Source organism: Saccopteryx bilineata, chromosome 2 (genome assembly GCF_036850765.1).
Source record: "Saccopteryx bilineata isolate mSacBil1 chromosome 2, mSacBil1_pri_phased_curated, whole genome shotgun sequence".
NCBI lineage: Eukaryota > Metazoa > Chordata > Mammalia > Chiroptera > Emballonuridae > Saccopteryx > Saccopteryx bilineata.
In genome coordinates, this window is record NC_089491.1 from 276,949,660 (window position 1) to 276,964,009 (window position 14,350).

The 14,350-nt window shown below is 46.2% G+C and overlaps 2 non-coding genes across 2 annotated transcripts; both read right to left on the reverse strand.

Moving 5' to 3' along the window:
• Nucleotides 1-6,246: 6,246 nt before the first annotated feature.
• On the reverse strand, nucleotides 6,247-6,322 carry TRNAS-GGA (transfer RNA serine (anticodon GGA)). The gene has a single exon. It is a non-coding gene; the product is annotated as a tRNA-Ser (tRNA).
• Nucleotides 6,323-10,859: 4,537 nt separating this feature from the next.
• On the reverse strand, nucleotides 10,860-10,966 carry LOC136327842 (U6 spliceosomal RNA). The gene has a single exon (XR_010729903.1). It is a non-coding gene; the product is annotated as a U6 spliceosomal RNA (small nuclear RNA).
• Nucleotides 10,967-14,350: the final 3,384 nt, after the last annotated feature.

Consider the following 14,350-nt stretch of genomic DNA (forward strand, 5'->3'; position numbering starts at 1 on the left):
CCAACACACAAGTTAGTTACAAGAATCACCGGCAGTTTATTATTCACAGGTCCTACGGTTTGCCTGGGTACAGCTTAACGGGGCCCCATCAGCATGCTCCGCTTGGCTGTCCTTTGTTAGAGCGGCCAGCTTCAAGACAGTCCATGTGTAACGTTGGAGTCTGGGTGACTAATTGCAGCTGGGGACCCCTTGGCTTTAGTACCCTTTCTGGCATACACCCTCTAACAGGTGTTAATTTCCAGGATTATGACATCAAGCCACTTTTGGTGATTTCCTTGCAGGGAGCTCTTTTTTATGTGACTCTACTTAATTGTCACATCAAGCCTCTTTTAGGAAATTCCTTGCAGAGAGCTCTTTTTATCTATATATAATTTCACACACATAGAAACTGGTCCTGTGCAAAGGGCATGGTCTTGCCTATCGTATCCCTATATCAGGGGTCGGGAATCTTTTTGGCTGAGAGAGCCCTAAACACCACATATTTTAAAATGTAATTCCGTGAGAGCCATACAACGACCCGTGTACATTACGCATTATCCAATAAAAATTTGGTGTTCTTCCAGAGGACAGCTGTGATTGGCTCCAGCCACCCGCAACCATGAACGTGAGCGGTAGGAAATGAATGTTTTATATATTTTTAATTAATTTATTTTTACAGGAATAGAGAGAGAGTCAAATAGAGGGATAGATAGGGACAGACAGACATACAGAAAGGGAGAGAGATGAGAAGCATCAATCATCAGTTTTTCGTTGCGACACCTTAGTTGTTCATTGATTGCTTTCTCATATGTGCCATGACCGCGGGCCTTCAGCAGACTGAGTAACCCCTTGCTCAAGCCAGTGACCTTGGGTCTTCCGCATCCCAGTCCAATGCTCAATCCACTGCGCCACCGCCTAGTCAGGCTGTTTTATATTTTTAACGTTATTATTATTTTTTTTATTTTTTTATTTTTTTATTATTATTATTATTTTTTTTCATTTTTCTGAAGCTGGAAACAGGGAGAGACAGTCAGACAGACTCCTGCATGCGCCCGACCGGGATCCACCCGGCACGCCCACCAGGGGCGACGCTCTGCCCACCAGGGGGCGATGCTCTGCCCATCCTGGGCGTCGCCATGTTGCGACCAGAGCCACTCTAGCGCCTGGGGCAGAGGCCACAGAGCCATCCCCAGCGCCCGGGCCATCTTTGCTCCAATGGAGCCTTGGCTGCAGGAGGGGACGAGAGAGACAGAGAGGAAAGCGCGGCGGAGGGGTGGAGAAGCAAATGGGCGCTTCTCCTGTGTGCCCTGGCTGGGAATCGAACCCGGGTCCTCCGCACGCTAGGCCGACGCTCTACCGCTGAGCCAACCGGCCAGGGCTAACATTATTTTTTAAATTAAAGATTTGTCTGCGAACTAGATGCAGCCATCAAAAGAGCCACATCTGGCTCGCGAGCCATAGGTTCCTGGCCCCTGACCTATAAGAAGCCAAGGCAAAGACCTAAGACAGAGATCATGATCAGAGAGACCCGGAGTCCCAGCAAACTCTGCTGTTCCACAATGGAAAAGGAAACAGAGTGACCCAAAGCATTTCTTCACTTTTCCAAAAGATTCTTTTCACATCAGCCCTACAGCAGTTTCCTAAAGTAGCAATGTCACAGCAACCAATCTCATACTCCATTATTCCTGCCTGGGACAAAGAAACATACTATTCTTCTCTTGAGAACCTTGTCCGTTCTCACAACTGCAGTATAGATCATACATGGAATCAGAACGTACATGCTGACACCATAATCACTTATTCACTATGTGGGAAATTTCACAGACTTCTAATTATTCACACAAACCAATACCCGCCAACAGCCGACTTTCTGTGAAAGAGCGCTATTCTCAAGATGTCCAGTAGAGGGCACTGTAAAAGTTTCATTTTTTCAAGGGCCCTCCTCTCAGGCGTTTTACTCAAGATCCACAATATCAGGCAGCAGAGGTCAGAGCGTGAGATGGGATCACACTGTCAGGGACTACACAGCCCTGTCAGGGACTTCTGATTGATATCAGTAGTTACAAAGGAATGACCTCAGAAAATGCACAGCCCTATCACTTAACCTGTAACTCCCAACCAGACAGTCGTGTCAACTGTCACTTCCATTTTGAGTCTTATAAATGAATGAAAAGGGACCAGCGTTGCATGGTACCACCTTTTTTTTTTTTTTTTTACATAGACAAAGGGAGAGATCGAGAGAGGGATAGATATTGACAAATAGAAAGGGAAACAAATAGGAAGCATCTATTCTTTTTGAGGCACCTTACCTGTTCATCGATTATTTTCTCATATCTGCCATTAATGGGGGGGACCTACAGTACAGCAAGGAACCTGCTGCTCAAGCCAGCAACCTCGGCCTTCAGGTTGACGATCCCTGGGAACAATCCAGCAATCTTAAACTCATATCTATGATCCTACGTTCAAACCATAGAGCCCACAGTAAAGTTGAGGGACCAGAACTCAAGCTGCATGACCCATTGCTCAGGCCAGAGATCTCAGAGTCTTGACCCAGGGTCCTCTGCCTCTCAGTCGGTTGGTCTATCCAATTCGCCACCACGTGGACATGCAATTGTAGTCCTCATATACGGACTTGGGTGATCTCGGCGAGGAACTCAGGAGACACGTCCTGTGACCATGTCACTGGATCATGAGGGGGATAGGAAAGCATGCTCCCTGGGAAAACGTCAGTGACAAATCACGACCACATTCTTCGACTGTGAGTGGACAGACTACAGGAAAGCAGAATACTGAATGATGCCACAGGACCACAGTCCTGCAGTTCTGAGGGATTACTGAGACAACATGGAGGTCTGACATGGGAGCCGACACGGATTCACCCATAGAGGCTAGCCTGCCCCAGGACATAGGCACTGGGACCAGGGGGCACATTCAGGGGTACTGGCAGGCAGACATAAAGGAAGAGATGCTCACCAACTATATTGGGACCCCTCCTGAAGTCCTAGAATGTACTGCCAGTACATGTCCTACTGTGTGACTATTCCAACGCACCTCTCCGGGGAATACAGGGACTCCCTGTCCTCTCACCCTGTGGAGGAGTCCCTGGACAAAACACTGAAACTACTGGCAATGCACATGTAATTCTCATTGGCTATGAGGAGAGGACTGATCCCCCTCCAGAGCACCTTCATCCCAACCTCTCTGGGCAGAGAAGACAACCTTCTATAGAGTATTCCAGGGAGGTGAAATGATGAGGACCACAGGCAGGGAGAGCAGGTGAGGTGCAACCCCCGACATGTCCTCTAGATGGCGGCACTGAGTAAAATGGTAATGTGGGTCCCAGTGAAGAAGCACTCGACCTCTGACGACATATGGGGTCCTTCCTCAGCGCCCCAGTACTCAGTATATGCAAACATGGGTTTCCTAACACCACGGAGGTGTATCTCTGACTATTAGGGAGAGTGTGGACACTTTCCCCCAAGAAAACACCACTCCCTTTCCCACTAACCCAGGGCCGATGTATTAAGGAAAGCAGACTTAACAGGCGAGAGCACAGGCACTTCAAACAGCATCTCGTGCTAACGTGACGGGAGGGGCAGGGGTACTCATACAAGTAGCGAGAGGTTTAGACAGAGAAATCGGATACCGCCCACATACCTCAGAACTGCGGAAGTGAAGGTAGATGTCCTCCTCTGAGAAAAGTACTGCCTCCGTTCCAATGACCCTTGGACCCAATCATCACACCTTAGTGACACCTCCTGAGCTGAGATAGACTTAAGGTGCCTGGACAGTCATTCTCAAGTAGTATAAATACTGGAGCAAGCATTTATGAAAAAGGTGCTTTAAACCAAAAAACTCACTGCAGGGTTTATCAAAAAAGCCTCTTGCAGCATACTCCAATGTGAACTATAAAGAGGTTATAGTCCGCCTGACCAGGTAGGTGGTGGCACAGTGGATAGAGCGTCAGACTGAGAGCGTCAGACTGGGATGAGGAGGACCCAGGTTCGAGACACCGAGGTCACCAGCTTGAGCGCAGGCTCATCTGGTTTGAGCAAAGCTCACCAGCTTGGACCCAAGGTCACTGGCTCGAGCAAGGGGTTACTCGGTCCGCTGAAGGCCTGCGGTCAAGGCACATCTGAGAAAGCAATCAATGAACAACTAAAGTGTCGCAATGCACAATGAAAAACTAATGATTGATGCTTCTCATCTCTCCGTTCCTGTCTGTCTGTCCCTGTCTGTCCCTCTCTCTGACTCTCTGTCTCTGTAAATAAATAAATAAATAAATAAATAAAATAAAGAGGTTATAGTCCAACAGAGTACCAAGAAAAGAAAATGACCTTCAATCTCCTCAATACTTAGAAAGAGAAAAATGAGAGAAAGTCCAGTGGAAACGCAACTGCTGACAGAAAAACCAAGAGCTGTCAGACACATTTTACCCAGAAAGACACGTTGAACCCAGAAATAAGTGCTTTGCAGCACCCAGCACAGAACAGTGCTAAAACACCTTGACTTCCACAGTCAAGGAAAGCTGGGAGAAACAAACACATAGAATCAAGACACTCAGCACCTGGAACCCCAAACACAGGAACAAAACTCTGTTCTGAAGCCTATAGCACCCCCTTCTCTGATTGATAGCAAGGTACAAAGAACACATGCACGAAAGCAGTATCCACTCATCCAGGGCAAAGACATCACACCGAACAGTGTGAACAGAGGCTGACACACATATTTTGCACACAGTGTATGGAACCTAAAATCACATCCTCAGGCTAAGGGAACCCACCTCAATGACCAAGACAAAGTAGACACAGGTGGGATAAAGGGACAAACACTGCACCTCTGAAAACCTTAGGCAGGAGCAGAACTGCAGAAAATGTGAACCAAGTCCTCAACCACCGCAGAATAAACATTTAAGCAAACAAGCCAACAAACAGTGACACAAAGGGAAAATCCAATAGGTGACGCCAAGACCGTACTCCAAACAGCCACCTTGATAACAACCTTTCGGAACTCCAGGTGATAAACACAAGAAGAAAAGAGAACTCTGAAAGCCTCAGGTCTCCAACCAACCCAACACCACTGTAATAAAAAAGGGAACGGAACGATGGAGCACAGCAGTTACAGGCCCTGGAACACCAGAGAGGCAGGACAGTTTCAGCATGTACAACTTCTGCAGCCATGCAGTTCACAATGCTAAGTGCTCATTTTCCTCAGCACTTTGTCATTTTTGGCAAGTGGACAAATCAACAGAAATGTACCGGAAACGTAACCATGGGAAACAATTTTCTGTGCCTGTTCATGGAGGAAAACCTTAAGGGCCTCTCAATGATGCCAAAAACCAATACCAACAAATAGCAATATAGGTTCCCCAACACTGGTGCTATCCCCAATTTATAGACTTTGCGGCGACCCTTTTCTATTTCCCCCAGATGGCCTATGAAAAGTTCTTTCAGAGGTACACACACCATGACAACAAGGATCCTAGTGTCAGAGTGATTGCACCATTACCATGAAGTGGAGCCTGGAGCAGAAGATGTGGGTTGTATGAAAAGATGAGCAAGCTGTGAAACACAACCAACATCAGGGACAATGTCAGAAAGCCACACACACACCCTCAGCCAGAGGTCCTTGGCATCCAACCGCAAACAGGTGTCCAGACATGATACAGAACACGAATCCTAAAGTGAAGATAGAAGACGGCAGAGACATATAGCAAGCTCTTCTTAGCAGGTTACATCCATCAGAACCGAGTTCTACACCACCCATGGACCACACTCTGAAACACGGGACTCAAAGGCAATAGCAAAACAACCTAGGACATCCAACACCCATATGGAGCATCCACAGATGACCTTAGACCACATTCCCCAGCAGGGAAAACCCACTGCTGTCAGCAATACACCAGAAGCAATAAAGAGAGCATGCCCAGGTGCCCTGTGCAGGACAAAACCAGGTCCTCCTGTTTTTTTTTGTTTTGTTTTTTTGTATTTTTCTGAAGTTGGAAATGGGGAGGCAGTCAGACAGACTCCCACATGCGCCCGACCAGGATCCACCCGGCATGCCCACCAGGGGGTGATGCTCTGCCCATCTGGGGCATCGCTCTGTTGCAACCAGAGCCATTCTAGCACCTGAGGCAGAGGCCATAAAGCCATCCTCAGCGCCCAGGCCATCCTGCTCCAATGGAGTCTTGGCTGCAGGAGGGGAAGAGAGAGACAGAGAGGAAAGAGAGGGGGAAGGGTGGAGAAACAGATGGGTGCTTCTCCTGTGTGCCCTGGCCGGGAATCGAACCCAGGACTTCTGCACTCCAGGCCGACGCTCTACCACTGAGCCAACTGGCCAGGGCCCAAGTCCTCCTGTTTTACACTCACCTAGGGTTCTGTAAACATCACATAAAATAAACAAATGCATAAAGGCATAGGGAAGGCAGTGACCCCATGTCCATTTGGAAACCTACACCAACAGTTATTGATACAATTGTCAGAGACACTCCATAAACGTGGAAGTGATTGAGCCTCAACATTCCCTCTCAGCCTGCAACTAGACACTGAAAAGACCAACAAACTGAACACAGAGATTACTTTCCCTAAGTGGAACCCCTTCACGTTCTCCCACCTACAAAACCTTCAGAAGACAGTAACATGGCAGCCCTTCATCTCTCCCACTACCATATCTTCTGAGTATGCAAGGAATAAAGGAGAGCCAATTATTTTCCTCACTACCTTCTCATCTCTGTGTCCTATATGGATGATCCCATCAGAATGGCTAAGTCTACATCAGACATTCACCAGCTGAAACAAAGATATTGAAAACCCATATGTAGACAACTACTGGAACCAGCATGTCACTATACCTAATGGGAAACATGGTGGACTGACTTACGAAGCTCAGAAGTCATTGAGAAAAAACAAGCAACATGCAGGTAAAACTGGAGTCCAAAACAGGACTGACATGCAAACGTTCAACAGGCAAACTCCGAAACTGTAAGACAGGGAAGGCGAAAATAACAAGCCATCGAACTGCTGCTGAGAATGCCAACGTAAAAAGTAAGTGGACTTTGGCAATCCCGTCTTCCTGCAGCAGACCTTTGGATAAAGATCTGTTACAGTAGCAGGAGTAGCAATCATGGATGTCATCTTGGGCTGCTGTCTAAAAGTCAGATGTCACGCACAATAGAGCACACAAAATACAGAAGTGTCACTGTTGCCACAGTGGAGTTATCTCACTAAAGGAATACATCTGAAAGGAGAAGCAGAATATTCCCTATCACAGTGACAGCATCAATCATAAAGGAAAGAACTTGAAATAACTTCTTCCCCTGGCAGGAAATACTGGCATTCATACACACGGAGAATATACCAAACCAGAAATAGGTCAGAACTTCCTCCTATCAGGAAAAAAAATTTCCCTGAACCATCAGTGATCTGTGAGCCACCCTGAGGATACAGGTGAGCATTGGGAATGACAGAAGAGGATGGAATGACGCAAATATAAGACATTCATGTAGATGGCGTCATGTTTTCTACAAGTGTCACATACCCCACCCTGGCCGGTTGGCTCAGTGGTAGAGCGTCGGCCTGGCGTGCAGGAGTCCCGGGTTCGATTCCCGGCCAGGGCACACAGGAGAAGCAGCCATCTGTTTCTCCACCCCTCCCCCTCTCCTTCCTCTCTGTCTCTCTCTTCCCCTCCAGCAGCCAAGGCTCCATTGGAGCAAAGTTGGCCCGGGCTATGAGGATGGCTCCATGGCCTCTGCCTCAGGTGCTAGAATGGCCCTGGTTGCAACAGAGCAACACCCCAGATGGGCAGAGCATCGCTCCCTGGTGGGCATGCCGGGTGGATCCCTGTTGGGCGCATGCGGGAGTCTGTCTGACTGCCTCCCCATTTCCAACTTCAGAAAGGTACAAAAAAAAGTGTCATATACCCCAACAGAAGGCACTGATACCTGCAACAGACAGCATCTGAGACAATGAAAGAGTGATTCCTGCAGCTACCTGTATCCTAAGGGTCCTTGCAAAATGACATCAAAAGGTGAAAAAGGCTGCTTTCAGTGGTGCTATTCCCAGAATGTCCACACAATGGCAGACAAAAAAATTGTTTTAGTTCCACTAAGGTAGGGGTCCCCAAACTATGGACCCCGGGCTGCATGTGGCCCCCTGAGGCCATTTATCCGGCCCCGCCGCACTTCCTGAAGGGGCACCTCTTTCATTGGTGGTCAGTGAGAGGAGCATAGTTCTCATTGAAATACTGGTCAGGGTCGCCGGTTCAAAACCCTGGGCTTGCCTGGTCAAGGCACATATGGGAGTTGATGCTTCCAGCTCCTCCCGCCTTCTCTCTCTCTCTCTCCCTCTCGCTCTCTCCTCTTTAAAAAAATGAATAAAGAAAAAAAGAAAAAAAAAAAAAGAAATACTGGTCAGTTTGTTGATTTAAATTTACTTGTTATTTATTTTAAATATTGTATTTGTTCCTGTTTTGTTTTTTACTTTAAAATAAGATATGTGCAGTGTGCATAGGGATTTGTTCATAGTTTTTTTTATAGTCCGGCCCTCCAATGGTCTGAGGGACAGTGAACTGGCCCCCTGTGTAAAAAGTTTGAGGACCCCTACACTAAGGGACCTCCTCTCTGGCATCTTTCCAGAAAAGCAAACTCCATACTAGTGTGGATTATACTGACAGAAAGAATAACACCCAGAAATAGGAGGATGCTGCCATACCACTTCTGAGGTATCTCGCTGGATGATGAAAGCTTAATGGAACTGAGACGGCATAACTGATGTGAAGACCCCAGACGCATACCCTCATCCCCTGATAATGCTTGAAAACACACTTGAAGTCAAAATACCTCACACTCAAAGAGGATACCTGTCATGGAGCAGCACAGCCAGTAATTCCAGGTCCTGAGGGAGGGACGGTGCAGAATTAAGAAAATAGACTCACCGCCTGACCGGACGGTGGCGCAGGGGGTAGAGCATCAGACTGGGATGCAGAGGACCCAGGTTCAAGACTCCGAGGTCGCCAGTTTGAGCGAGGGTTCATCTGGTTTGAGCAAAAAGCCCACCAGCTTGAGCCCAAAGCTTACTGGCTCAAGCAAAGGGTTACTCGGTCTGCTGAAGGCCCGCGGTCAAGGCACGTATGAGAAAGCAATCAATGAACACTTAAGGTGTTGCAATGTGCAATGAAAAACTAATGATTGATGCTTCTCATCTCTCCATTCCTGTCTGTCTGTCCCTGTCTATCCCTCTCTCTGTAAAAAAAAAAAAAAAAAAAAAAAAAAAAAAAATAGACTCACCGAGAAAAGAGGATGGGATCGGAAGGACTCTTCAATGATGATGGCAACATCAGAGAGAGAGCTCCCGGTCTTTGCTTTATTATATACCATTGACAATTAAAGCCTTTAAGCCAGTATACAAATAAGGAAGTCTCTGATACAAAGCCACTAATCTGAGGCACAAATTGGATTCCTCATAAGAGTGCACCACTCCACATCATGCAACAGTCAAGGGTGTGGAGAAAAGCTTAGTGTTGAAAAGATCTTAGTATTAAAAAATCTTATTATTAAAAGAGTGGGAAAGGATTAGTCCCAAACCAAGCCTTAGGCTACAACGACCCCCAGCCCACGGCCCATCTCCCACATATGCTCCCTTTATATATATATATATTTTTTTAATTTTTATTTATTTATTTATTTTTTAGCAGAGAGTCAGAGAGAGGGATAGACAGGGACAGACAGACAGGAATGGAGAGATGAGAAGCATCAATCATTAGTTTTTCATTGTGCGTGCAACACCTTAGTTGTTCATTGATTGCTTTCTCATATGTGCCTTGACTGTGGTCCTTCAGCGGACTGAGTAACCCCTTGCTTGAGCCAGCGACCTTGGGTCCAAGCTGGTGAGCTTTGCTCAAACCAGATGAGCCCGTGCTCAAGCTGGCGACCTTGGGGTCTCTAACCTGAGTCCTCCACATCCCAGTCCGATGCTCTATCCACTGCGCCACTGCTTGGTCAGGCCCTTTTTATATTTTTTAAATTTAGCTCATGTGCTGAGATTTGCACTTGTCTGATTTCCCAGATTCTAATACAGAGGCAGATAGGAAAAATACAGAATAAAGAGAAAATTAGCATAGCCAATGTTAACAGATACCAAAACAAGTGTCTTAATACATTATAGGGATTAAAGCCTTTAAGTAAATTCTTAGCCAATATAACAGGATTTGTAATAGAGTCTTTGCTGTTTTGAATGTCCTTAACATGTTCACCAAGTCCATGCTGACACATCATCATTCTGTATTCCCTGCAAATGCAACCCAACCCTAGTTCAGTTCATTAAGAGCTGTTACAAGAAGTAGGAGTCCAGGAAACACATCCAGGAAAAGTTCAGGAGACTAGAAAAAGTCCAGGAGTCCAGCAACACATCCAGATAAAGTCCACATAGCACTGGAATTGTCACATTTCTACACTTTGCAGCTAGAGTTCAAGTCCCAATGACCGCTGCTTATAGCTGGTAATGATTAAGGTAGACTGGAAAAGCTATCTGCAGGCATGTGTGGAGATGGAGTCCCTGTTCTTTTCAGCCTGGAGAGATGAGACCAGGGGGCCCTTTCCAAGAGTTTTGCAGCCATGGAGGTGGTGAGGAGAACCTTGGGATACACTATGTTGGGTGGCTTTGTCTGCCTCTTGGACATTATAGACCTTAAAAGCCATGTTCAGAAGATCTCGCTGAGGAGTTTGAGGGTCCTCATCCACCTATATAAACTTTTTCTGTATATCTGGAGCTATTTGAAAAAGACAAAACAGCATTATTAGCTGGATCAAATAAAAGAGGGTAGAAGTTTGCAGGAGAAAGAGGTTTGGCGTCTCCTGTACATCAGCATACAAAAGAAATTAAAAAAAAAAAGTGGAACGCTTCACGAATTTGCATGTCATCCTTGTGCAGGGGCCATGCTAATCTTCTCTGTATCGTTCCAATTTTAGTATATGTGCTGTCAAAGTGAGCACCAAAAGAAATTTTTTAAAGTAAAAAACATAATAAAGGAGATTTGCAGGAGTTCCAGGATATGACTCCCCCTTTTTTATATATTATTTACAATTGACCTTTAAGCATTTGTTGAGCACACTTTATAATATTTTGACTTCAAAGATTGTAAGAAAGCCTGACCAGGCAGTGGCGCAGTACAGCGTTAGACTGGGATGTGGAGGACCCAGGTTAGAGACCCCAAGGTCACCAGCTTGAGTGCAGGATCGTCTGGTTTGAGCAGAAGCTCACCAGCTTGAATACAGGTTGCTGGCTCGAGCAAAGGGTTACTCGGTCTGCTGTAGCCCCCCAGTCAAGGCACAAATGAGAAATCAATCAATGAACAACTAAGGAGCCACAATGAAGAATTGATGTTTCTCATCTCTCTCCCTTCCTGTCTGTCTGTCCCTATCTGTCCTTCTCTCTGACTCTCTCTGTCTCTGCCACAAAAAAAAAGATTGTAAGAAATACTAGTCTTTATGTTAACTTCTAAAAAAATATAATAAATGCATTTTCAAGCAATATTCCCATACTTATTAAAACATTTTCTTAACATTAATTAACAGGCAATTTAAAGAGTATATATATTAAAGTTGGAAAATTCCAGTGTGACTTTCATTATTTTCCAATAGTAAAAAAATTTTTTTTTTACATTTTTATTGTGCAAATCTATGCTGCTTCAAGTCTTTCAGCTTGCAGCTTGGAGCAGCCAGGCTAAATTAGCAAGTCTTTAGGATGCACACGCCATTTTATTTAAATTTAAATGAGCATGCTTTACTTATTCCAATTAAAATTATATATTTATAGGGATGAAATCATTTTATTTTTTCAATATTAGAGCAGGCATTTCCAATTTTTGCATGCAAGAACTTAATTCAGGCCTTAAAAACAGACACGTTTAGACATTAAACAAAGACTTCACATACAATCACGCAAATCAAGAGTGAAACTCGGGATTTTAGAGATTAGAACATGGGCTGCTTGATCTTATGTAGGGCTATTTTAATAGGAATGTAATAAGAATAGATACCAATCAGAAATCTGTCTTGAAAAATCTCAAGACGGCTATATGAGATTTTTGTTTAGCAACATCCAAACAGGCACCCCCTTCACCCTCTTTCCAGGCATCGAACAGGAAAGAAATAAAATAATCTAAAACAGCCCTGGCCGGTTGGCTCAGCGGTAGAGCGTCGGCCTGGCGTGCGGGGGACCCGGGTTCGATTCTCGGCCAGGGCACATAGGAGAAGCGCCCATTTGCTTCTCCACCCCCCTTTCCTCTCTGTCTCTCCCCCCCCCCCCCGTAGCCAAGGCTCCATTGGAGCAAAGATGGCCCGGGCGCTGGGGATGGCTCCTTGGCCTCTGCCCCAGGCACTAGAGTGGCTCTGGTCGTGGAAGAGCGACACACCAGAGGGGTAGAGCATCGCCCCCTGGTGGGCAGAGCGTCGCCCCTGGTGGGCGTGCTGGTGGATCCCGGTCGGGCGTATGCGGGAGTCTGTCTGTCTCTCCCCGTTTCCAGCTTCAGAAAAATACAAAAAAAAAAATCTAAAACATTAAAGAAAATTAGATAATACAACTTTAAAAAGCATCCCAGTCTTCTAATCGTTTTCAACAGAGAAAGGAATGAGAGCATAGTAAAATAAGCCTTATACCAGTGGTCCCCAACCTTTTTTTGGGCCATGGACGGGTTTAATGTCAGAAAATATTTTCATGGACCGGCCTTTAGGGTGGGATGGATAAATGTATCATGTGACTGAGACAAGCGTCAAGAGTGAGTCTTAGACGGATGTAACAGAGGGAATCTGGTCATTTTTTTTTTTTTCATTGAAGCTGGAAACGGGGAGAGACAGTCAGACAGACTCCCGCATGCGCCCAACCGGGATCCACCCGGCACACCCACCAGGGGCGACACTCTGCCCACCAGGGGGCGATGCTCTGCCCCTCCGGGGCGTCACTCTGCCGTGACCAGAGCCACTCTAGCGCCTGGGTCAGAGGCAAGGAGCCATCTCCAGCGCCCGGGCCATCTTTGCTCCAATGGAGCCTCGGCTGTGGGAGGGGGAAGAGAGAGACAGAGAGGAAGGAGGGGGTGGGGGTGGAGAAGCAAATGGGCGCTTCTCCCATGTGCCCTGGCCGGGAATTGAACCCGGGTCCCAAATGAAACATTGGCCTGACCTGTGGTGGTGCAGGGGATAAAGCGTCGATGTGGAACACTGAGGTCACCAGCTTGAAACCTTGGGCTTGCCCGGTCAAGGCACATATGGGAGTTGATGCTTCCTGCTCCTCCTTCTCTCTCTCTCTCCCCTCTCTCTAAAAATCAATAAGTCTGACCAGGTGATGGCGCAGTGGATAAAGCGTTGGACTGGGATGCGGAAGACCCAGGTTCGAGACCCCGAGGTCACCAGCTTGAGCACGGGCTCATCTGGTTTGAGCAAAAAAAAGCCCACCAGCTTGAACCCAAGGTCGCTGGCTCCAGCAAGGGGTTACTCGGTCTGCTGAAGGCCCACAGTCAAGGCTCTTATGAGAAAGCAATCAATGAACAACTAATGATTGATGCTTCTCATCTCTCTCCATTCCTGTCTGTCCCTCTCTCTGACTCACTCTCTGTCTCTGTAAAAATAAATAAATAAAATATTAAAAAAAATAAAACATTGTTTAGACTTAAATATAAATAAAACAAAAATAATGTAAGTTATTTATTCTTTCTCTGTGGACCGGTACCAAATGGCCCACAGACCGGTACCAGTCCGCAGCCCAGGGGTTGGGGACTACTGCCTTATACATCTGCTCTTGTGAAGTGAGTCTCTCATTCAGAATCATGGTATCTCACCAATCGTTCAGGAATCCACCAATGAGCTTCAGCAGACCAAGGAAAAACACACACATATTCTCAGCCCCATAAGAGAACAGGGTCTGGCCCTTGCCAGATTCCTGTGAGCGGGTCCCTCCATCACACTTCAGGGAAGGCTTTCCTTGTAGTATTCCAGAGTCTCTCAGCTGCTGAATGACCTTGTATTATCAGTATTCAAAAAATTTTAAAGTAAAAAGAGCATGACAAAAAAGATTTGCAGGAGTTCGAGAGTATAATTCCCCTTTTAAAAATTTTTAAATTCATTTTAGAGAGGAGAGAGAAAGGGAGAGAGAGAGACAGAGAGGAGAGAGAGACAGAGAGAGAAGGGGGGAGGAGCTGGAAGCATCAACTCCCATATGTGCCTTGACCAGGCAAGCCCAGGGTTTCGAACCGGCGACCTCAGCATTTCCAGGTCGACGCTTTATCCACTGTGTCACCACAGGTCAGGCCTAATTCCCCTTTTTTTACTTTTTCTAACTGATTTTTTTTTTTTTTTTTACAGAGACAGAGAGAGTCAGAGAGA